Source organism: Aedes albopictus, chromosome 1 (assembly GCF_035046485.1).
Source record: "Aedes albopictus strain Foshan chromosome 1, AalbF5, whole genome shotgun sequence".
Classification (NCBI taxonomy): Eukaryota; Metazoa; Arthropoda; class Insecta; order Diptera; family Culicidae; genus Aedes; species Aedes albopictus.
The window spans coordinates 211,611,698-211,635,588 of NC_085136.1; the positions used below are offsets into that span (position 1 = coordinate 211,611,698).

At 39.6% G+C, this 23,891-nt stretch overlaps 1 protein-coding gene across 1 annotated transcript in view; it reads right to left on the minus strand.

Annotated features, from left to right (window-relative positions):
* The window catches only part of LOC109430324 (acyl-CoA Delta-9 desaturase), a 49,337-nt gene extending 25,699 nt beyond the window's left edge, over positions 1-23,638 (minus strand). The window contains exons 1-2 of the mRNA XM_062846198.1: positions 23,252-23,638; positions 23,041-23,119 (exon numbers count right to left, since the gene is read on the minus strand). The gene's annotated coding sequence lies outside the window, so the exon portion shown is untranslated. The remainder of the gene's footprint in view (positions 1-23,040; positions 23,120-23,251) is intronic.
* Between the last annotated feature and the right edge of the window lie 253 nt (positions 23,639-23,891).

A 23,891-nucleotide genomic window follows, 5' to 3' on the forward strand; every position in this document is an offset into this window, starting at 1 on the left:
CAGTCATGCTGCATAAGACCTGCCAGAGCTTAGAACGTTACAAACGAAAGAGGATGCAGCAGACCCGTCTCTTCCGGGAGAAAACACGCCGCCTGGAGGGTGCAGAGTACGAGGAAATGGAGCTTTTATGCCGTTCTCACGGAAGTTTTACCAGAAGCGTAACGCATCTCACACTAGCTTAGTGATGTGAGCTAAAATGTGCCAGGATTAGGTTGGGAGCTTCTTAATAGACTAACGTGAGGTGATCGAAAGGTGAAAGTAGCACTTCAACGAACACCTGAATTTGTGCAGAGAGTGACTTCATCAGTACCAACCAAATCCCTCGCTGACTGTATTAAAGGATACTAATTATAAACTCGAGAACACTAAGGCAGCCGGTATGGATGAAATTGCAGCTGAGCTGATCAAGATGGACCCGGGAGAATGGGCTATTTGTCTGCACTGGCTAAATGTCAGGATCTGTAGGAAAAAAGATAACTACTGGAGGAGTGGAAGGAAGGGATAATTTTTTCTATCTAAAAGAAAGGCGACAAGTTAGACCCACGATTACGATCATCATCTGAATGTCACCTACAAAAGGCTATCCCAGATCATCTTCCGTCGTCTGTCAACTAGAACGAATGAGTTCGTGAGAAGTTATCGTCGATACTTCTTCGATGGCTTCAAGATGGTATACAACAGTATCGATCGCGCAGAGCTGTTCCAGATATACACATCTTTTGGAGAGGAACCATGAGGTAACTACTTGTGAGGACCAGAGCTATGTTTGATATACTTCATTCAGGTTGTCAACGCAGAATTTGCGGGAAATTTAAGGCATTTTACTAAGAGGTTGATTTGTCTTTATTAAAGAGACTTTCAGCCCTTGGTACTAAGAGGTTCTGTAATTGAACTCATAAGCATTTGCTTAGTAAACAGGAGTAAAAGTTTGCATCTATTAACATGTATGACATTATTGTACAGCCGAAACTGTCCTGCTTCCTGTTTACACGTGGCGACCAATATCTTTGACCTTGATCTTAGCCCCGTGTCACGTTCCACTGTTCAATCGTGACAACTAACATCCTGAACAACTACATGTCGAACTACCTTAGCATCACCAAAGGTTCTGCCTCAATCATGATCCAAATCTTTCGACACCAATCACAATTTTATTTACTATCCCCGCGCGCGCACTTCTTGTTTGGCCCGCTCGTTCCACATCGAAACAGCAATTTTGTAGCTACCGCACGCTGAATTTAATATTTAATGAACAGTGTCATTCGATGCATACATTTATGATTCTACGAATGCTTGCCCGCGTTCCCTTTTCCTTCCACCCTAGTGACGGACGACGACGGGGACCATTCCTAATTGCAATCAGCAATTTATGATATTTGGGTTGCCGTTTTTGAAGAAAACTATTTTTAACGTTCAACGACGCTGGAGAGATTGATTGCACGGGTTTTGGAACAGTACCAGATTTTTTTTCGCAAAATGACTACTATGTGGCATGTGTTGATTTAGGATTGGTTCAGTGAAAACAAAATAAATAAAACTACGCTCGCTGGCGCCAAACCACTGCTGAACAGAATGCAAATTTGAAGGTTCGATCAAGGCACACCGATGATGCCACCACAGCACTACTGTAGCTGATAATGGACGACATCGATCGTTGTAGGTTCAATTGGTGCTAATTGATGTTAACTGATATGCTACGTGATTTGCGCTGAGCACGAGCTGCGGTGGTCAATTGATAACAGTCGGTTGATTTGTCAATTAGCTCGCAGATAAGGGAACTGGAACTTAATTTCTAACTGTGCATGTAAATATTGCTTTCATGGGTACGAATATGGGTATGAAAAAAGATATACCCGTAGTCTAAACTCCATGATCAGTAAGGAATGTTTTATCGAATTCCCAAATCCCACAAATACAGATCGAAAAAAAGTGTAAAATTCTGTGGCATATGATGCACATGATTGGAGCGTGGGATATCACAGAAGATAACATGACATATCATGTAAAAGTCATAAAATATCATGTAAACTTCTATTATATGTCATGTAATTAAACATGACTCTGTGTGTTTACACGACATATAACACAAATTTACATGGTATATCATTTAAACCAACATAACACTAAGTTTACATGACTAAATTGAAGTTTACATGAAGTTTACATGAGGGTCTCCAGTTGGTCTAGTGGTTAAGGCTATGGATCGCCAATCCGGAGACGGCGGGTTCGATTCCCGTTCCGGTCGGGGAAATTTTCTCGACTCCCTGGGCATAGTGTATCATTGTACTTGCCTCACAATATACAAATTCATGCGATGGCAGGCAAAGAAAGCCCTTCAATTAATAACTGTGGAAGTGCTCAAAGAACACTAAGTTGAAGCGAGGCAGGCCAAGTCTCAGTGGGGACGTCGAGCCATAAAGAAGAAGAAGAAGATAACGTGTAAATCTCATTACTTTTAACTGCGTAACGCACTGACTGGATGTTTCCAAAAAAATCATGACAAAATTCATGTTCATTTCATGGCACTATGTAATTATCATGACATGCAGACTCAGAGTGATTGCATGAAATATTACACAAATGTACATTGTACATGTTATACAATGTGAATCTTTATTTTACATGCAATAATCTCACACTCATCCCATACATTTCAAAATGAGATAAGATGACGTGACTTATTACACAAGGTTGCATGATATTTCATGTAAAACTACTAGTAATAGAATTTGGAGATCTAGAATAGTGATGATCATGATGCTTTATTTTCCATTTCTTTTATTCTGTGTTGGTGATATACAAAGTAATAATTCGAAACAATGTTGCCCTCAAAGTAACATGCCTGAGTGACAGAACAGAGCAATTGCAACAATCAGCATTTGTACACTAGTGTATGCCATACTTATATCAGTCACCGATTTCCCTATTCAAGCGTCCATGATTACTCATCAATTGCCCAACAACGTTTGTAGCGTGCCTTTTCATGCGTTCCGTTTGTAAACACACGGGAACACTAATTGCGATCATTTCTCACTTTGGAGAGCGAGCGAGCGATCGTCATACCAGTTCGACCGCAGGGAACTACCTTCAATGAACTTGAATATGGTGGGTATGGTATACGTAGGTGGGATGGGATGGAAGTGAAGATTACATCACCGATGACGAGCGATACCAGTGAAATGGGTGGCTCGACGGTGTCGTTCCTCTATCGGGGTGATGTGTTGTCGTCAACCGAATGCATAGAAGATCGGGCTTTCTTGATTGATATTTCAAACAGGTTAAATAAATATTTAGTCGCGAAGACAAGCCATACAGGTAGAACATTATTAATGTTGGCTACTTTTTGGCTGTCTGGCTTGACTATTCTAAAGCGATTCTACGTAGGGTAATTTGCTAATTGTTGAACACTACCCAAATGTTGAACAGTTTCTGAATATTTTATTATAAATCTTACATAAGTAATTTTCATCTAACGTAAACGTATGATGTAGATGCATATACATGTGTGTCACGATATTGCTCTAATTAAGTTACAAAATTATACATATTTCACGTCAATAAAAATTATTGAAAGTTTTGTACCGCTGATGACACGAAAACTGCACAAATCTTAAGATTAATTTTAAGAAATTGCTGTTACGAAATAAGCTTTGCGGGCAAATCGACCACAAATATCAAAGGCACACCATAGTTACAAGAACTGGAAGGATGTCATTAACAGTTTAACATTGTTTAAAATCACATTTTCATTGTAATTTAATTTGAAAAAATATTTTTCTTATCACACTATCATTATGCATGCATGGTCCAATTGTTGAACACTGGCATAACCTACAATGTTAGCATGACTGCTAGATTTTTTTTCACTTTACCTAACCGTGCATTTCATGGGGTTCCAAGGGCGTTTCAGGGATGTTCTAGGGGTGTTCCAGTGGGCTTCAGAAAGATTCCAGTGGTTTTCAATGGGTTTCAAGGGCGTTCCAGAGGTGTTCAAGAGGAATTCAGAGTGTTAAGGGGACCCAGGAGTATTTCAAGGCGTTCCAGGAGGCTCAGGAGCAACCCACGTGTTTTCAAGGGATTTAAGGTTCGTTCCATGAGTGTCCTTGGGGGTTGAGTGGGTCCCATGGGTTTCCAGGAGAGTTTCAGGGGCTTCTAAGGCGTACTTTTCTTCTGTCGTTTTCGCTTCTAATCAAATGTTTTCAGCCATTTTTACATCTAGTCATGTTTAAAACGATTTCATTCCACTAGAGCTCTCTTCAAATGTGCGATTCCTTGTCATTCAAATGAATTGTCACTAGCTCGGACTAGCTGGGCACAAAACACGAAAAACCCGGAAAAAAATCCACCAGAGTGAAAAAATATCGGATGTCGGGTCAAAGTCGGGTCAATTTTTATCAAATGTTGGACCACTGTTGGACCCACATGGAGTAACTGTCGTGTCTGTGTTGGGTTTGGTGGCCAAAACAAAAACAGGTGAATGATAGGTTGATGTCGGGTTATACGTCATCAATTACGAACAAAGCTTCAACCGTTCAACAATTGGCGAGAACCGTCCAACATTAGGATGAGCTAGCTTAAGGAAGCGTTCGACATTTGGGTTACAGACTTCCCATACAAATGTTCTATTTTCTCTTAGAAAATGGAATTTAAGGGAATACAATTTCAATGGGCAGTATAAGGGATAAGTAGATCTAGACGTTCATTGGATATGTTTCAACTAAAGTGGAATTATGCACGGAAAAACAAACGAAAGCCAAAATGCCGGTACTAACCGTTCAACAATTGGCGAATTACCCTATGGCTTTTCTTCCCAGAACGTGTTTCATATGTTTCCACCTTTAAAATTTGAACTTTCGAGTTCAAAGAGCATGTCAATCAGTATGCCTCATAATTGAAGAGTTTTTGTCCAATTAAAAGTATCGGTTTTATTTGAATGCAGACTGTATATTCAACAAGAAAACTTCCAATCATGTAAATTTACATGAAACGTCATGTTACAGTTCGGAGCTCGTGGTATAGTCGACTGCGTATTTGCTTCATAATGGAAACTCATGGGTTTGAATGAGTGTAATCAGTTTCGTACCTTTTAAGGACAGACTTGTTAGAATTCCGAAATGGTCGCCACTATGGCCGACTTTGGCACCTACTCACGATTTTGAGCGCACAAATCTCTTCGTAAACAAAACCAGCGCATTTGATCTTCTTATTTCAAGCTAATTGCAAGTGAGCAAGAACAGAATAATAATCTGTTGATTGAAGCTTGCTTCTTGAGTTTTGTGCGTCTGAAGTTCTGATGCACCCTTGAAGCGGGATTTCAAGACGTTTGTCATTAATTCAGCCCTAATTGCTTATCCTTTGGCAGATACGCGTATTTCGACTACCACTTGTAATCTACCTCAGTGTCAGTTTCCACTGGATAACTGACACTGAGGAAGATTACAAGCGGTAGTCGAAATACGCGTATCTGTCAAAGGATAAGCAATTAGGGCGGAATTAAAAGATACGAAACTGATTACACATGCCTACCAATCTGGTAAGTCCACTGTGACTCTTTTACACAAGGATGTTAACGATATCGGAAAAGCATTCGCTCAAAAGCAATCCGGCTTGGGTGTTTTCTTAGATATCGAGGGTGCCTTTGACAACGTGCCTTTCGATGCCATATTGGAAGCCGCACGGGGTCATGGTATATCTCCAATGATTTCCAATTGGATTCATTAAAGTCTCAAAAATCGACATCTCTTTTCGACATTGCGTCAAGCGGCGATTAGGAAATTGAGTGTTTGTGGATGGATGCCCTCAAGGGGGAGTCTTATCACCACTTTTGTGAAATCTCGTAGCAGATACGCTTTTGAAGCAAATCAATAATAGCGGTTTTCCTACTTATGGTTTTGCCGACGACTACCTAACATTGTTAGTCGGTATGTGCATCAGCACCCTTTTCGATCTGATGCAAAACGTTCTTCGGGTAGTTGAGGGTTGGTATCGCCAATACGGCCTTTCGGTTAATCCGAGTAAAACATCTATTGTTCTTTTCACGGAAAGGCGAAACCGTGATGGCATTCGACCTTTGCGTCTCTTTGATTCTGAAATCGATGTGGCTGAACAGAACAGGTAAAGTACGTTGGAGTTATTCTTGATTCCAAGCTTTCCTGGACACCTCACATTGAGTTCAGAATCAAAAAAGCTTGTATGACCTTCGGGAAATGCCGGCGAACATTTGGTACAACTTGGGGTCTAAAACCCAAGTACATCAAATGGATTTACACAACTGTGGTTCGGCCAATATTGGCCTATGGATGTCTTGTGTGGTGGCAAAAGGGTGAAATGAGAACGGTCCAATCAAAGTTAGGCCATCTCCAAAGGATGTACCTAATGGCGATGTCTGGAGCGTTCTCTTCAACTCCCACGGCAGCGCTCGAAGCTCTCTTTGACGTTCATCTTTGACATTCATCTCAAACAAGAAGCACTTTCTTGCACTTACCGTCTACGGGTACTCGGTCTACTAGAGAAAACTCCTGAGAACCGCACATCAACACACACCTCGTTGTTTCCACTTCTGGTGAATTGAGACAAAATTGTCCTTGCTCCAAGTGATCTTACAATTGCTTGTAATTTTCCATATAGGACATTTTCCACGAAATTCCCTTTCCGGAAAGAGTGTACATCTGGTTATCTGGAGAGAAGTGTTTCAGACGGCATCGTATGTTACACTGATGGCTCCCTTCTCGAAGGTCGAGCAGGTGCTGGTGTATATTCTCGTGAGCTAAGGCTGCACCGTTTTTCAGGCTGAAATATTTGCTCTTATGTGCAGAGTGCAATCAGCACTTCAGCAGCACGTCATGGGCAATGTAATATACTTCTGTTCAGATAGCCAGGCTGCTATTAAAGCACTTGCTTCGGCCAACTCTAGGTCGAAGGTAGTAATCGCTTGTCGAACTCAAATCGAGGAGCTGAATTCAGCGAACGCTGTTCACCTTGTATGGGTACCTGGCCATTCTTTCATCGCTGGAAATGAATTGACTGATGAGTTAGCTCGCACTGGAGCATCACATGACTTCATTGGCCCTGAGCCAGCTCATGAGCCAGCTATTCCGATATCGAAGTGTTGGGTAAAGCTTCAGATTCATACCTGGGTTGCCACTCAACACAGACAATACTGAAATAGTTTGGAGTTATGTCGTCAAACCAATTTGTATTGTACTGAGCCATCTCCAAGGGTGGCGAAGTATCTTACAAATCTGTCAAAGCAGAATTGCAGCATTCTGGTCAAAGCATTGACTGGCCACTGCCGACTCAGCTATCACATGGCGAATATTCAGCAAGCTGATTCATTTGCCTGTGATAACTGTGAATCTGATTATGGAACTTCGTATCATTTGATATGTAACTGTCCAGTTTTTGCGCAACTTCGTTTCCGAGTATTCGGTAAACACTTATTAAGTGAAACTGACTTCAGAGACCTGAATATTCAGGATATTCTGTTGCTCTTAACCCGCTGTGGTAAAGAGCTATAGGCTCTCTTTCGCTTTATGCGTTATTACAGTGCCCTTTTCAGGGCGCTGTTTCGACCCATTGTGGTACGCTTATGTGTTAGTATTCTCTTCTAGGGTACTTTTCCTATTTCCCAACCTGTCCTTATCCCCATTCCTATCCTTATTTCTTTCCTTTTCCCTCAGGTAGATTATGAAATAGGCTATTATTTTGGCGATGGCACAAATGTCCCAAATGGAGGATAATGTGCCTCTGGAGCCGGCCTTCTGATACCTGATAAGTCACAGTGACTTCTGTGCAACCCTTACATACGCTGCCGTCACTGTTTTGTAACCATATGTGTTGCTTGGGTTCATACGGCATGCCTCATTGACTAGTTTTTTTTATTCTTAACCACTTAATCTATTTTACAGCTCTTTTGTCCACTAGGGCACTTGGTTGCAGCATTTACACTTTGTACATCGCCTAAATGTATGCTATTATATTCTTATTCTACTATATCGAACTGGTTGCTTTTAGCGCTGCTTTCATTTTCTACCCCTGTATAATGATGAGCACGATGATGAAATGATGTGTAGCTGTTGTTCCTTTTCCCGTCCGATTCGGGGTCTTCCATTATGGGTTTCCGTTCACCGATATCCAATTATCCGGGTCCGTTAGAGCTATGAGAGCTCAGAGGAGGGTCAAGTGCCAGCCACTCTGGGGGCTGGGATCGAACCCATGACCATCCGCTTATGAAGCGAACGTGTAGCCTCGGCACCACGGGCCCCGGCAATGACTAGTTGTGCCAATCAATTGAAATTCAAAAATTTATATATTTTGATCATGTACTTTTCTAGTGATCCAAAATTACAGTAAGGACCCGATTTTGTCAGCCTCATTTTGCGTCAAACTTTTTGCTCTCATTATCTAACGGTTAAACTTTAACCAATTCATTTAAAATCATCATCAAACTGCTGCTGAAAGACAGAAAATAGAAGGATAAAAAGTGTGAATATTTGTTAAGATTTTTGAGGAGAGCAAAAAATGTTATCCGAAAAGGGGCTGACAAAATCGGGTCACTTATGTATTGACAGGTAGTGTATGTTATTGACTTCGAGAAGTAGTACATTCACAAGATGTTATTTTCATTGCATAATTTTCCCTGTACATTAAATTTGTAAATATTTGACCTTCAGTGGCATAGGTATAACGATATTAGTTAGCACATTTTTGAGGAAAAAAAAATGTTGTTTTGGACACGGATGCTAATACAAGTTTCACATAGTGCTTCCCGGTGTCACATCTTGTATGAGTCATTGCGTGTAGCCACCCACCATAGATAGTTAGATAGATGGTTAACAGGTTTGGGTGAATCCAGGTGTACACAACTGCCGGCTGCCGTACTGTGATAGATAGTTGGTAATGGAAGATAAGAATGCTTATCAACAGTTTACCAAGCGAGCGCAGTTATTTTTTATCACTTCCATCTGGTTATGTGGCACGTGATATGATGTAGGTTTAATAGAATTTTTTATAACTATTGATCCGAATGTCAGTCGAGGCTCGGTTTCGAAACCATCGCAGTCATTTTCTTCTGTTTCAAATTTTAAGGAAAAATGAAACAATGAGTGTTGAACAAACACTAAACTCTCGATCAAATGTTTCATGTTTTTAAATGATTTATATGTAATTTAATGTCTTAATTTGTCTCTGCTAAGACCATATGGCCACATCGCTAAATGCGTGCGGGTATTCAGCATGACCAAGCTGGGTTTTCCTAATGGAAATCTCCTTGGCATAGAATATCTTCGTGTCTGCCACACGATATACTTAAGCAAAATGGTCAATTGGCAAAGGAAGCTCTCAGTTAACCTCAGTCCAAGGTGTCAGGCGACCCGTGCTGAGGGATGAATGGTAGGGGGGTTTAAAAGATGATCGGTCTTTAACGGAGCCCGTAGCGTTTGTAGATCACCTTTTTAGGTTGCGTTACGGTGAAAAATCTACTAAACCGTACTCTAGTTATGGAACAGCATATTTTAGTAATAAAAGGAAAAAAACTTTGGTTCTTATTACATTTCATACCTTGTATGGTATGGTTTTCGGCCTTTTCAGTCGATTCCCACAGTCGATAGACCTCCCAACTTTCATACCTTGTTAAACGTGATAGGTCTCGGTTTGGTTCTGGTCGAGATGAAACTTGAAACAAGGAAATGTGGGTAATTAATCCTAATCTTTTATTCGATGTTCGCTGGTAATGCCTCAACGACTACGGTTCCCATGCATGGTTAATATCGGCCAGACACGCTGCAAATGGGTCATTGAAGTCAACTTTTCTGGCAGTTGCCGCATCAAAACAAAGGAGTCACAGTAGGGTATTGGTTCCCTTCTTAAGCATGTGGCTCCCATTTTCATCCTACGAAAAACAAAGGATTGAAGCGCTGTTTGTTTTGTTTCTTATTTTTTTATTTTTTGTTAGAAGTGAGCACCCATGAAAACAAAAAGAACGGAATCAATCGGTGCCGTAATCGCATGTTTTCGAATGGGATGAATATGGGAGCGTGAGATTAATGATGGAACACATACCCTATATGGGTTTTTACCTATGGCGCCGAGTTACCCAAGTCAAACACACAAGATATCGGTGGCACTATGTACAACGGGGTTTGGGATAGGCAACTTTTTTCTCCCACAAAAAATTCAACATGCTGTAACTTTTCATAGAGTGCATCAAAAAATCTCAAATTTTGACTGTTCATCAACCTGCCATATGTGCATGACTGGTGCAAATTTGGGCTCGGTTGAATATTTTTTCGCGAAGTTAGAACCGTTCGGGTAAAACATTATTTTTTAGACAACTCATTTTTGAGCTGTCATATCTCGGAAACCAGTGAACCAAATTTAATGATTTTTTTAACGTTTATCAACAATATATTTATACTTAATACAACGTTATAAAATGTAATATTTTCTCACGGCGGATTAAGTTATACCGGGTTGAAACTTTTACCCATATAGAGGAAAATAAGTCAAATTTACAATACCACACAAAAATTACTAAATGTGTTCTTCCTTTAACCTTCCAGCACAGAGAACAGACATCCAGGCTAGAACAAATTTCATTCGAAAAGTTGTGTAAGGACTTTAATCTTTACTTGAGTAAGGTTGCAAACCAATACACGATGACAACGCCACCAAACACCACCGTATTGCCATAGTCAGTGGTGAATTGAAACATTTCAAGTGGTGAATTAAATTTGTATGGGAAATTTACCGACTGCAGCGCCACGCTATTGCCACTTGTGTTGCCGATTTCAAATGGCCGTTAAATTCCTTACACAGTTTCGGAACTGGACTTGGATGTCTGTTCTCTGTGCTTCCTGGATGCGCGCCATCAAGCAACCGAAACTGCATCGCGCTCGCGCTGTATACGAAAAGCGAGGTTTTTTTTGTAGAGTTGTACTTTTACAACAGCGCGCGCGCTGAAGGGTTAATCCTCATAGGCTCTAATATATCTGAATAAAGGTAACTTGAGAACAGAAGTGGAAAATCTTTGGACATCAACACCAAAATTTATTGACATTGACTTAAAAAAATACATTTTTTTCAAGAAAAATCCAAAAAGTGTCGATCTATGATAACTTTTTTCAACGTTCAAAAAATATCTAAGTTTTAATAGTTTGTGAAGCATTCATATATTGTTAGTGCACGTTCAAAATTTTATTCAATTCGGTTCACTGGTTTCCGAGATATGGCAGCTCAAAAATGAGTTATCTAAAAAATAGTGTTTTACCCGAACGGTTCTAACTTTGCGAAAGATTAATCAATCGAGCCCAAATTTTTACCAATCATGCACACATAAAATAGGTTGATAAACAGTCAAAATTTGAGATTGTTTGATACACTCTATGAAAAGTTATAGCATGTTGAACTTTTTTGTGAGAGAAAAAAATCGCCTATCCCAAACATTTTGGCCATCCCCTGTATCTGTTCCTTTAATAGCGGTCACTTTAGTTATTTGAACCTGCCATAACTCGCGCGGCCGGCTACCACCAACAGCATCGCGCTGGTGCTGTGTACATCAAGCGAGCCTTTTTCAACGTGTGACAACGTAGACTACACGCGAAACAACTAGTGCCATAGTGGAGATTTTTTTCGTTTGACGAAAAGTATAATCGACTGGAGTGGGAATAGAACCCAAACTCCGAAGCTTACGAAACAGACAGACTACTGACGCCCCTAACCGCACGACACACACACAACTCCAAACATCTGTGCACTCCTAATTCCATCGCACTATTTGTTTCACGTACTTGACGGTACCCTTGGTTGCGTCGTTTACAACTGCGTTAACTGTTCTTTAGCACATGAATGGCACACATCCAGATCCAATGCGTGAGTTTGGTTAACTTCTCAATTATTTATTCTTTATTGTAAGTGTATCGTGAGTGTTACCGAGAATTTCGTGATTTGTGTTGGGTGAATTGTTAAAATGTTAAATGGCAGGTAATACTCGTGTTTAGTGTAGGTTCCAACCAGCTTAAAGCTCCCGATAGGCTAGAAGAAGAACAACGTCAGGCTCCACCACCCTAAACAGCAACCATCAAATACTACACACTGTAGTTGAAAACCCCACCACCAGAGAGACTGGTTACCACCAACTGGGCGGCCATGAGGGGTGGCCTAACTGGGGCCATTAAGAAATAGCACTGTTGGAGAGGGCAATGAGCGAGGAACGAGGTCATGAACCTCGAGGCCGTCAACTACTCCATGATCAGACACTTGCCCAAGGCTCGTCGACTACGACAGTTGGTTTTTAAAACGATACAAAGTTAAGAGTTTGAAGTTGAAGTGAAAGTAGTTGAAGTTATTACTGATAAAGTTGGTAGAGTGGACAGAGTGTGTGCGAAGTGGACTACAGGTAATTCTACCCCCACTTCTAGCCAAAAACCATTTATTAACGCCCCTCCACAAAATAGAACCCCGCCGTTTTTGACGTGAAAGTGCCACGTTGGGCGAATTGCGGCGCAGAACTTGCCGAAGGCCGATCCGTCACCATATCGGCAGGACCAAGACGCGTAGGAGGTTCAGGAACCCGTGTAGTGCCACCCCAAACCACCCAAACCCGAAGGACGTTGCCGTTGCTCATAGCGGTGTAAAGTGCCGTGAGCCGCCAGCGCGTACGCCAGCTGTACGAAGACCTTCGTGCCACCATCGCACACAGTATCCAGGACGCTGTGGAGGACAGGTGTGGTGGAGTGTTGCTGACAAAGGGGCCCCCAACGTGAAAGGTCAGATTGTTGTAAGAAAGTGGGAGATAAAGGGAGAGAAAGTAGTGCGAGGATCCTGGAAATATAGAAGGTAAAACCCGAATAAGGTGTAGTTGTCCGTGAAGTGCTGTTGTGGTTATCTAATTTTAAGTGCGAGAGTTCCCTGCCCGCGAATTCCATGACGTGAGCGTGCCGACCCTGAGGCAATTGATTCGGGGAGTCTCAGTACTGCTCCCGACCGACTTACCCGATAATTACATTATGTAGCACTTCGTAATAACATAGAGTCTACAATTTGTTCAGCAATGTTTGTACGATCTGTTCAGCTCTTCACCGCAACGTCGGCCACGCCAAACGCTCGCCAGACCATTTTCCACCCGCTCTCTATGCTTCACGTCTTCTTGTGCGTAATGGATCAATAAGGACTGTTCATTTTATAAAGAGGACACCTTATTTGTGTGATATCTTTTTAATTTTTCAATAAAATCATTATCGGTTTTTTGCATAAATTTCCATAGCTATTCTACAGTGTAGGAAAAATATAACATTTGTATTGTCCTTAGTTATGGAACTGAAGCGGTTTTCGTTAAAGCTCAATAAAACCCCATTTCTCAAAATTCTACACAACTTTCCACAAACATAAATTTAAAATTTTCATGAACTTTTCAATGTGTTGGGATCTAATACTATTCTTCTAAAGGTAGGGTGTAATAGTTAGTCAGTAATAATGCACCAAGCATTATACAGCTTGATATAGTGAGTTGCCTTGTTATCAATGAAATTGATAAAAAATACTTATTTAAGTCCAGTGATGCAATAACACTACGGAATTAGTTCAAAATTTGTCCAGTATAGAAGACAACCGCATTCTAAATGATACCGAAGAAAAATATGCTTTAAAGTACATTCTTCATCACAAATTTAATATTTAATGATGGCCATAATGAAAAATTGCATACTTTTTGCTCCATAAATGCAAATTTTTGATTCTAGAGAAGCTCATTATTATTTATTTTCAGCGAGGTCTGACCCTATGTTATTATATACCTTATTTGAAAATAACTACATGTTAATTTTTATTTTCGACATCATTGTTACGTTGTATTTGCAATAGAGTACATCATTATTTAGAAGAACCTTCATAGAACGAAGCGGTTTTATCTCCGGTAACTGCCATGAAGCACAGTAACCAAGCCAACAATGCAATCAAGAAGCGGTTTTCTGCATTTGAAATTGCATTATTAGTACTTTCGACTAGATCCATTGAAAACATTCAAAATTTAATATGTTTAAACATTTCTGTTTAACAAATAAATTTTATTCTGAAAATCGAGTCCAATTTGTAACTTTAATATCTCAACAACCATTATTCCGATTAGGTTTATATTTTGCCAGAATATGTATCACTTAAACTACTGCAGCATGGCAAACACTTTTTTGCAATTAAAAACGATACACTGATGTTTAAAGAAATTTTGTGTTTATCTTTAGTTTTTGGGAATTGAAAAATTGATCTCTTTGCCACATTTCTATGAAGTTCAATAATTTTAAACCAATTTATTTATGGTTATTATCTGCTAATATAATGTACTGAACAACTGAATGTGTGGAATATTGAGAAAAGTTAGTAGCTTCTTTCTTCGAAGAGCTTTGCTCATGTTTTACTACGCTCTCTAGAGGAATAACTGGGGGAATTCATGGACGAATTCCTGCAGAAATGTCTGGGTGGAATCCTTTGAGGAATTCCTGGAGGAATTACTAGAAGACTCCCTGAAGAAATTCAAAGAGCAATTCCTGAAGGATTTTCAGGAGGAGTATCTGAAGAAACCCAAAGAGGTACTCAAAAGTCACTAAAATTCCTGAGGAAATTCAGAAGGATTTCTAAAAAGTATTCGCAGAAGGACTCCCTGTAGCAAATCCTGAAGGAATCCATGGTGAAGTTCCTGAAGAAATTCCAGAAGGAATCTCAGAAGAAATCCCAAGAAGAATTCCTCGAGAGGAACGCATCGGAGAACAGCTCTAGCTTCTCCGTTTGCTTTTCCCTTCAGTATGCTTTGGCTAGTTAAGCGCAGTGGTTAACTAGTTAAAAACTTTCAAGTAGTCATGAATTGGTTTATACCATTTCAATAAAACTTTTATTTGCGGTTGTTGTCGGAGATTTTTTTTGTAAACAAATACACTAAACTGCGAGGAAATGCATAAAACCAACAAAAGATTTCATGGTCGCAACATAGACCAAAAAATGCTGTGATAAAACCGCTAGTTCTATCATGATCTCAGTTATGACCACCTCAGGAGGGTTAGCCCTATTGGATGTATCATTAGGAACACAGAGGTTTATCAGAAAAATATGTCGTCTAGCCGGGATAATTTATGTGAATACAGAAAAATCGTTACTCAATATTATGATTTCTAGTAGAGCTTGAGATCAAACTTAACGATTCAGCACGTTTCAGTCATGCTTATTTTCAGAAAAATTACATGATGTCTTTGAAACTCCGTTATGCTGAAAAAATATTTTTTGCAATTTCTCATCGTAATAGGCTGTTTTACCTCACGCAAATCTGACAGGAAAAGGCCAAATTTCCCACACCAAATTATCAGTGCTGTAATGGTTCATTACAGCACTAATTTGCGTTGCGTAATGAACCATTACAGCACTGTTTTCAGTTTTGATCAACTTCTTGATGCTTTCTGGACACAGGTTTGGAAAATTGTGACAACTGCACAGTATAACATGCTATGATCAGACTTTCTTAAACATGACTATGAACATCAGTGTACAGTTTGATGAAAAAGTTTTGTTAAAAACTATCCTCAAGTGGTAATTTATGAAATTGCAAAAAACGTTGTACGCATCTCGGTGCAGAACTCGATTTTTACAGCACTCGTCGTACTTATCCAACTCGGCAAGCCTCGTTGGATAAGTGTATAACTCGTGCTGTAAAAATCTTCATTCTGCACCTTGTTGCGTAAACTACTATTTTGTAATTACGTTGTAAAAAGTTTCACTTTTCAATTGCCTGAAGTGTGCAGAAATGGCCTACTTTTCACTACTGATGCAAGTGTGCCGAAAAGTACTACTTTTCGGCACTCTTAAAGAGTGCTGAAAATTAGGGTAAGAAATCAAGCTTTGAACTAGTCAAATTGTAATCTTAATTTGAACCATTTCAAAATTCATTAAAACGACGTACTATTCAGGCAAATATTGTCCCGAAAAAGATGTTAAACAGGTTTCCGTAATATAACCTGATAACATGGGCTTTAAAAGCATTGAAAAAGGCGTTTTTGTCATGCGAAACAGGCAATTGAAAAATCACTGTGATTTCACCCATTTCCCCCAAGAGAAAGCACATTTTCGGTGCACTCGTACAGCTCATGCATTGTATCACACGCAATATGTGAACACGTCAAATGAAAGCTTATTTATCGTAGAATCGACCAACCGAATAATATTCCGCAGTATTTGTCATAAAATTATCAAATTTAAGTGATTCTTACTTGGAAAATGTTATCTTAAGTTGAACCATTTGTAATCTAAATTTGAACTAGTAAACGGGGGTGAGCTTCTAGTGTTGGCCTGTAGATTGCGCTAGTAGTTGCTTTGTTTACTCTTGGGGGATGAAAAAATCCAAATTTTGTTTCCAAATTCCTAAAGAATTTCGAACATTCTAAGTTGAGATTCCACTGCCTAATGAAAAATAGGTATGAGAATTAGCAGATTCATGTGATTTTTCATTGTTTAGCATGGAATTGGCTGTTATGTGAGTTGCTCGAGCTGCTGCCGCCAGTAGTTCAAATTAAGATTAAGGGCGGACGGGACGGTCGGGTAAATATCCGCCATTGCTCTGTTGCTACTAAGATGGTAATCTCAGATTCTACTTCATATTTTGCAACAAAAACCTATCATTGTGTATGCTCACTTGCACTGCACATGCTGATTGTTTTTCATCATCTTCAGTGCAATAGAACTCGAGATTACCATCATCAAAATCGCGAGGCAAATTATTAGAAAGAGAGGCAAGATAGGAAAAATAACACGGCGTCCCGTTTCACCTTAAAATTGGTTCAAATTAAGATTAAAATCATTGTTGATGGAAAATCAAATATTTCAATGAAATTCGGTGCAAATACAAACTTTTTACCATTTAACAGAAAGCTTATACCCGTGGCTTTCATGTACATACGATTTTGCCGTAGTAAATTATTTCCATGTGGGAGAAAAAATCACTTAAAATTTGCACTGCTTCAGAAAGCCGCAATTTGGTTCAAATTTTGATTACCTACCCTAGCACTTTTCGGCACCTTTGCCAGCACACACTTTTTACAAACTTCCGTGTCTTTCGTAGATTCAGCTACTTGCTATTACATCAATTGACCAACTGGAATCCCAATTTGGACGATTTTTATTCCTAACCGAACTGCAAATCGGGTGAAAAGGCAGCTGCTGAAGCTACTTTTCCGACTTTTGTCGAACCTCACACACTATTGTTTGACAACGGGATCTCGTTCACAGGCTACACCATATCATAGTCTACCTGATCGAAGAAAAAAACTGCACTGCCGAGCATGGATGGTCGCACGTGGTTCCTTCTGATGCATGTTTGTGTACCGAGAAAAGTTCATACTGAATGTGTATTTTTCGTAATTACAAAAAAAGTTGTATGCAACTCGTTGCAAAACTCTATTTTTTCAGCACTTGTCGTATTTATCCAACTCGGCAAGCCTCGTTGGATAAATGTACGACTCGTGCTGAAAAAATTATCATTTTGCAACTTGTTGCATAAATAACTATTATGCTCCCAATTCCACCGAGTAAATTAAATGCATTTAACTTCCAATTAACGCACAGTTTGTGTGGCGCACTTATTTTTTGTCATTATCACAGTCACATTCACCACAATTTTCCCGTGGTATGTCTCCAAACACGTATTGAATAGGAAAACAAATCTGAATTCCAGGGCTGTTACGGAAGGGTCGATTTGGAAACCGCAAAATCCGCGCCAAGCCATTTGAAATCCGCGACGAGGTCATCAAATCCGCGCCAGTACAAAAACATATTGTTTTGATGACTGAAGCTCATAAAAAGCCAGACTTTTGATGTACTCCAGATGAAGAGCATTTCTAATGAAAAATAAATTTTTAACTATTATTAATCTATGACCTTAGATGACAACTTATACATCAAACAAGAATTGATAAATGTTGCAAACAGGCTAGTTCTTTTTATCAAAATTAAAAGTTTTGAATCGATCGTTCTTTGATTTTTTATCAATCAGTGTATCTGCAATTTAACGAGAATATGTTTTCCTGATCTCTAGGATTCCGAAAGGGAGCATTCTTGGCGAATGTTTTGAAACAATTTATAATCAACGTTATGGTAGAAATCCTGGAATAAAATCTAGTAAATACCAAAAGATCGTTCGAGAGAATCGAAAGAAATTTATCAGAAACTTCTTAAGAATTTAATGGATTATTTTCTACAAAACATATGTTATAAAGAAACAAATAGAGTAATACTAGTGGAATTCATTGATAATATCACCAACAAACTTTACTTCTAAGAAATATATTTATAAAAAGGAAGCACTTAAAAAAACTGTCTGGAAATTCAGTGAAGATTTTAACAAGTTAGGATTCTACAAGTATTCTGCAAAAAAAATCCTCAAAAAATTCTGCCAAGAAATTCTGGAGGCGAATATAATGCTATTAAGGAGCTGACATGCGCTATATTGGCCGCTTAACAGCCCTGTGAGCCAAAAATGGCGAAATATAGTGCTAATGGTTACTAGGGAACCCTTTAATAATCGTTCCCGAAACTCTCCTCAAAACGAATGTTCCGACTGGAAATCAAAGAGAAATTTTACAACAGAAATTTACGTATTTTTTGATAATTCTACCAGAATTTTAGCAAAAAAATCGATTCTACATAAATTCCACAAATAACTGATTCAAGAATTCCGTGAACTCCGTTAAATTCATCCATAATGAATGAAAAAAGTCCTGCATGTAAAAAAAAATTACTAGAGTTTTTCCATGCTTTTATACGTGGAATTTTCTAAGAATGCAATCATAAAAGTCTTCAGGACGTCTTACCTGTATTTTTTTTTCAGGAATATCTGAATTTTAATGACATACTGTGTCAGAAAACCAATCAGATTGATTTCTCACGACACATACAGTCTACAAAACCAATGATTTTTTTATGAGATTCTATCAAATGTGACTACAAAATTTAACCAAATGTTTCTCCAAAATTTCCGGTAGGCGTCTTTTTACAATTTCCATAAAAAACAGCTTTCGGTATCACCAAGAAAACCCAGACCCATAACCATTTGAAAATGTTCATTACTTTTTACTGATTGTGTTGAGCATCATGTCCAAATACTTAATGTAAGTGCATTTGAAAACGATTTCCGCAAAATCCGCGCCGAAATTAGCAAAAAAGCGCGAAATCCGCGCGAAACGCAAAAACCGCAAAAAACGCAAAATCCGCGCCACGTGTAACAGCCCTGGAATTCCAGATCGACATCTTTTCAATTGATGGCTGTATAAAAAACCAAGCATAATTTATTCTGGCGATCGAACATTAGTGAGAAATAAACAAAACAAATGTTTGACAAGTCAGAATATGGTTTTATTTAGAAAGTTGTATCGGGAATATGATAAAACTATGATACAACCCGGAATCCTAAGCCGGTTTGCATACTGTAGTCCTGTAGATCGTAATAAGGCTGGGTCAACTAGCCAGGACGTGGGCTTTTGGAGGCATATAAGAACTCAACATAGGGCCCATATAGCCGAGGCGGTAAACGCACGGGTATTCAGCATGACCATGCTGAGGGTGACGGGTTCGATTCCCGGTCGGTCCAGGATCTTTTCGTAAAGGAAATTTCCTTGACTTCCTTGGGCATAGAGTATCTTCGTGCCTGCCACACGATATACGCATGCAAAATGGTCATTGGCAGAGGAAGCTCTCAGTTAATAACTGTGGAAGTGCTCATAGAACACTAAGCTGAGAAGCAGGCTTTGTCCCAATGAGGACGTTACGCCAAGAAGAGAGAGAGAGAGAAGAACTCAACATGACTTTCAAGACGGCAACAATGGTTTTATGTTAAGGGTTTTGAATCGCTAGAAAACTTCGATAAAATTAAAACTGTTAGGGTAAAAGGGTATAATGCGCCCCACCGGGGCAAAACGCCCCCCTTCATTTTATAGCGATTCAAGCGCTTTTCGCATGCGTGATCGATTAGAAATCTTGAATATTGAAGAATAATTGCCATCAAGCTGATCCATTAGTTAATTGTTACAGAAAAGCAACAAAAATATCTAAAAGTCTGAAATCGAGGCTTTTGGCGTAATATTTTACCTCTTGTAAACTGACTCCATTGTAAACGAAGCTAGCTCTGTTCGCTTGTGTTATTTTGCAACTTTTATGCAGTTAAACACTCGTTAAAAGATCCTCCTAGGATAAGCATGTAGTGGAATTATTCCCTGGGACAGTTTTATCACGGGGCTGGACGTTTTTCTTTTGGTGGGGCGTATTGCCCCGTTTGTTTTGATACGGCAAATTTCTGAACGTTTTCGAAAAACGTTTCAAAGCTTCCATAGCCGCCCCTCCAAAGGCATAGTTTGCATGCAACACTTCACTGACTTTAGGAACATCGAACAACACTTCACTGACTTTAGGAACAACAGTGGACAATAAATGGAATAAAGCGCCAGTTTTAGATCTATTGCCATTTCTGCTTAGGGGGGGGGGGGGGCATATTATACCTGTTTACCCTACCTGGGGGCATGAACGCTCTAGTAAGCCAGGAGAAGTAACTCAGGCTACCGATTCGAAACATCAACTCAGCAGAAAGCTACAGCCACCCTCATCGTTACAGATGGACGTCAGAAAACAAAATTGCAAATCAAATTAAACGTATGTAGGTAGCCGAGAATACCATCGGTTACGTGGAACAGAGTCGACAGAACAAATGGAAGAATAAAGAGAGCATTTATAGAGGAGAAAAACGCAGCGCTGGGGATGTTGCTGCAGAATGGAACTCGGCAGAACGTGGAACGATGCAAGCGGAACAGCGGACTCGCCTCTTTTGGGAGGACAATAGCCGCTCAGAAGAAACGGAGTGCGAGAAAATGGAACTGCTTTACCGTGCTGAAGAAACACGGAAATTTTACCAGAAACTCAACGATAAGAAGATCGGAAAGTGCAAGCTAGGAAGCAGCTTTTAGAAGAGTTCCTAAATGGCGCAGCGAATGTAGGTATGCCCCGTGTCAAGGCTGCCAGCGGAGGTTATCCCGTAGATGCAGCAGGGGATAGGAACGAACCTATTCCCACGCTCGACGATGTCATCAGAAACTGAATGGAATCAGGAAATAAGGAAACAGAACGTAAATGGAGGTGGGTCGGCCACACATTACGAAAGAGTGGTGACGAAATCTGCAAGAAAGTGCTGGATTGGAATCCGGTAGAGCATCGCAGCAAAGGTAGACCTAGGACCTAAGCAGAAGTATTAGGTATGTATTAGATATACAAATAAAAACCGGACGAAGGGGGGAGTGGGGTCTAAGATTCCAAAATTTTTCTTTACATACCAAATCGATGCCCCCTAAGGAGAAAGTATATGTATACAAAGTATACAAAGTAAAAGGGTAGGAATTGTACCTAGGACCATCTGTACTTGTGATTCGATTCAAGTGGTAGCCACTAAACCACCACCCTAAGCGAAAAAAAGGTGATTTTTTCTAAATAAGCAAAAGTATCACACATGCAACACTAAATAAAGCAATAACCGTCAGGGAACAGCTCAGCTTTGATTTAGCTATGACCAGTCAAAACCAACAGCGTCACTAAATTATCGCTGTTCAAACACAGGTGCGGGCGGCTGAATTGGATATCTACCTATACTTGGTACATACAGTCGAGATCCCAGTTATCAGACGTACAGAAAGCACTATCCCTCTGTCAATACGCTGATAAGAAGACTGAAAAAAAAGTATGTTGACCAATCGGGGCGGTACTAAATACAAATTGAGGATGAGGCATTGCGGTACGGAATGGTGAACGGCATTTTTTTCCACGTCATATCCACAAATGTTTCACAATGTTGCTCCGGTTATTAATGCATAGGGGTATTAGGGGCATAATGGACACCCTAAGCATATGAGCATGTTAGACCTGTATAACCGACAAAAACTTAACATATTATCAGTTGGCTTACAACTTTAAAATGTTTCCTACGTATTTAAATCATTCACAGCTGGTAGAATGTCATTATTGTGAAGAAATAATGAATTGAAAACCGTGTGGTTTTTGGGGCTGGCAGGAAAGGTACGGGGCGAAATGGACACCCATCGGGGCATAATGGACACCCCTGCATATTTTATGCTGTATCTTTGATAATATCGACCAGTTCAATAATTTGCCAACGGAGATCAATACCACAGATATAATATTCCATCTTAGACGAGTTTACATAACTTCAAAGTTAATTAAATAAATTTTAGGCTAAAACAATCGGATTGATTTTTTTCAAACTCTCTAAAACGCCTAACAGTATGCAACGCGCGTACATCCATTCATAATTGCCAGTGTTCATTTTGCCCCGAATAGCAACAACATTGAAATTGCTATTTTGAGTGAATTCTGATCAAAAATGTAACACTGCATCCATTGCTAAATCAGCGAATACATGTAGATAAGCTAAAAATTCACTAGTTTGTATGGTGGACACACTCAATCACTCGAAATACCTTATTTGCTGCTGCTTCGAAATTATAAGAAATCCACCATATGAAAAACATACTTCAATTTCAATGATATTTTGGTTATTTTAAAGGAATATAAATGGTACTTTTGATAAATAGAATGATGACTTGTTCCTTTACACTTATGCATTGAAAGTTTTACATAAAAGTCAACGGTTTCGGCAAAAACAGGGGTGTCCATTTCGCCCCGGGTGTCCATTATGCCCCTAATCCCCCTATTAAAACAAACACTGTTTTTTTATCAGTCCGGATAGATTAATTTCAATTTACTCATTATGGCCTAAGCGTAACAAACGATAGAATGAATAACAGTGGAAACAACCGTTATTGATGAGATAGATTGCCAATGTTGAAAATGCACGGGTATTCAGTAAAACCATGGTTATGGGTTTAATTCCCGCTTGGTTCAGAAACTTTTCATGAATGATCCTTCACAAGAATTCGTCAACATAACTTATGCTGTCAATAAATTATGTACTTCTTCGAACCAAGCGAACATAGGAATAATTGTAAAATAACTTACATGTTCAATCAGCGCTTATGATGAGGTCACTTTCTGCCGTCAGTTTCTTCGGCGTTTTATAATAAATCCTTTGATTTCACTGCATGTACCACACAAGAAGATGTATACTAATCAATTTTCTTAAAATTCTTCTTTAACCATGACAAATAAAACACCAATTTATCCAAAACCATTGAAATCAAGCAAACTTTTTGATTTTTCTCATCACTACCTGCTACTATTAGTCACCGCAACGGACTCACACTCTCGATTAATCATACAAGCGGATAAATACCGATAGCATCTTGTGTGCCTACGTATGTAGACATGTAGTTACCGCAATACAATGCGCGTGATTGTTTGTACGATTCGCGACAAAAGTACCCCAATTTGCGGACACTGGAAGTTCAAGTCTAGTCTGATCAATCGCCGATGACCGACTAACTTGGTTGTCTGGCAGCGTTGTGACGGCGACTCGGTCAGCACTGATGTGGGAAAACTAAACCAGGCGACGCCGAATATACGTACCATCAGCAGTAGGCACCATTCATTGATGTCACTCTGGATGTTGGTGGTGTGGTGGATGGAGTGAACACATTAATGCCGGTTGGAACTTTCTGAGCGCTATCAGATACTAAGAGTGTCTAGTAAGAGATTCTGGAAACACGTGCTTGGCACTCTCTCGAAACTCATCGGATGGCATGCAATTGTTACTTTGGGGACGCTTTACGGGCTACTTGTTGTTGAGAGAGAAAGAAAAAGAGTAGAGATCGACATTTTCCAACGGTCACAAAACAACATCTAGATTACTTCGGGCATAGAGTAGGGAAGAATGCTCCAAAACGCACCTAAAATGGATATTCATTATATCC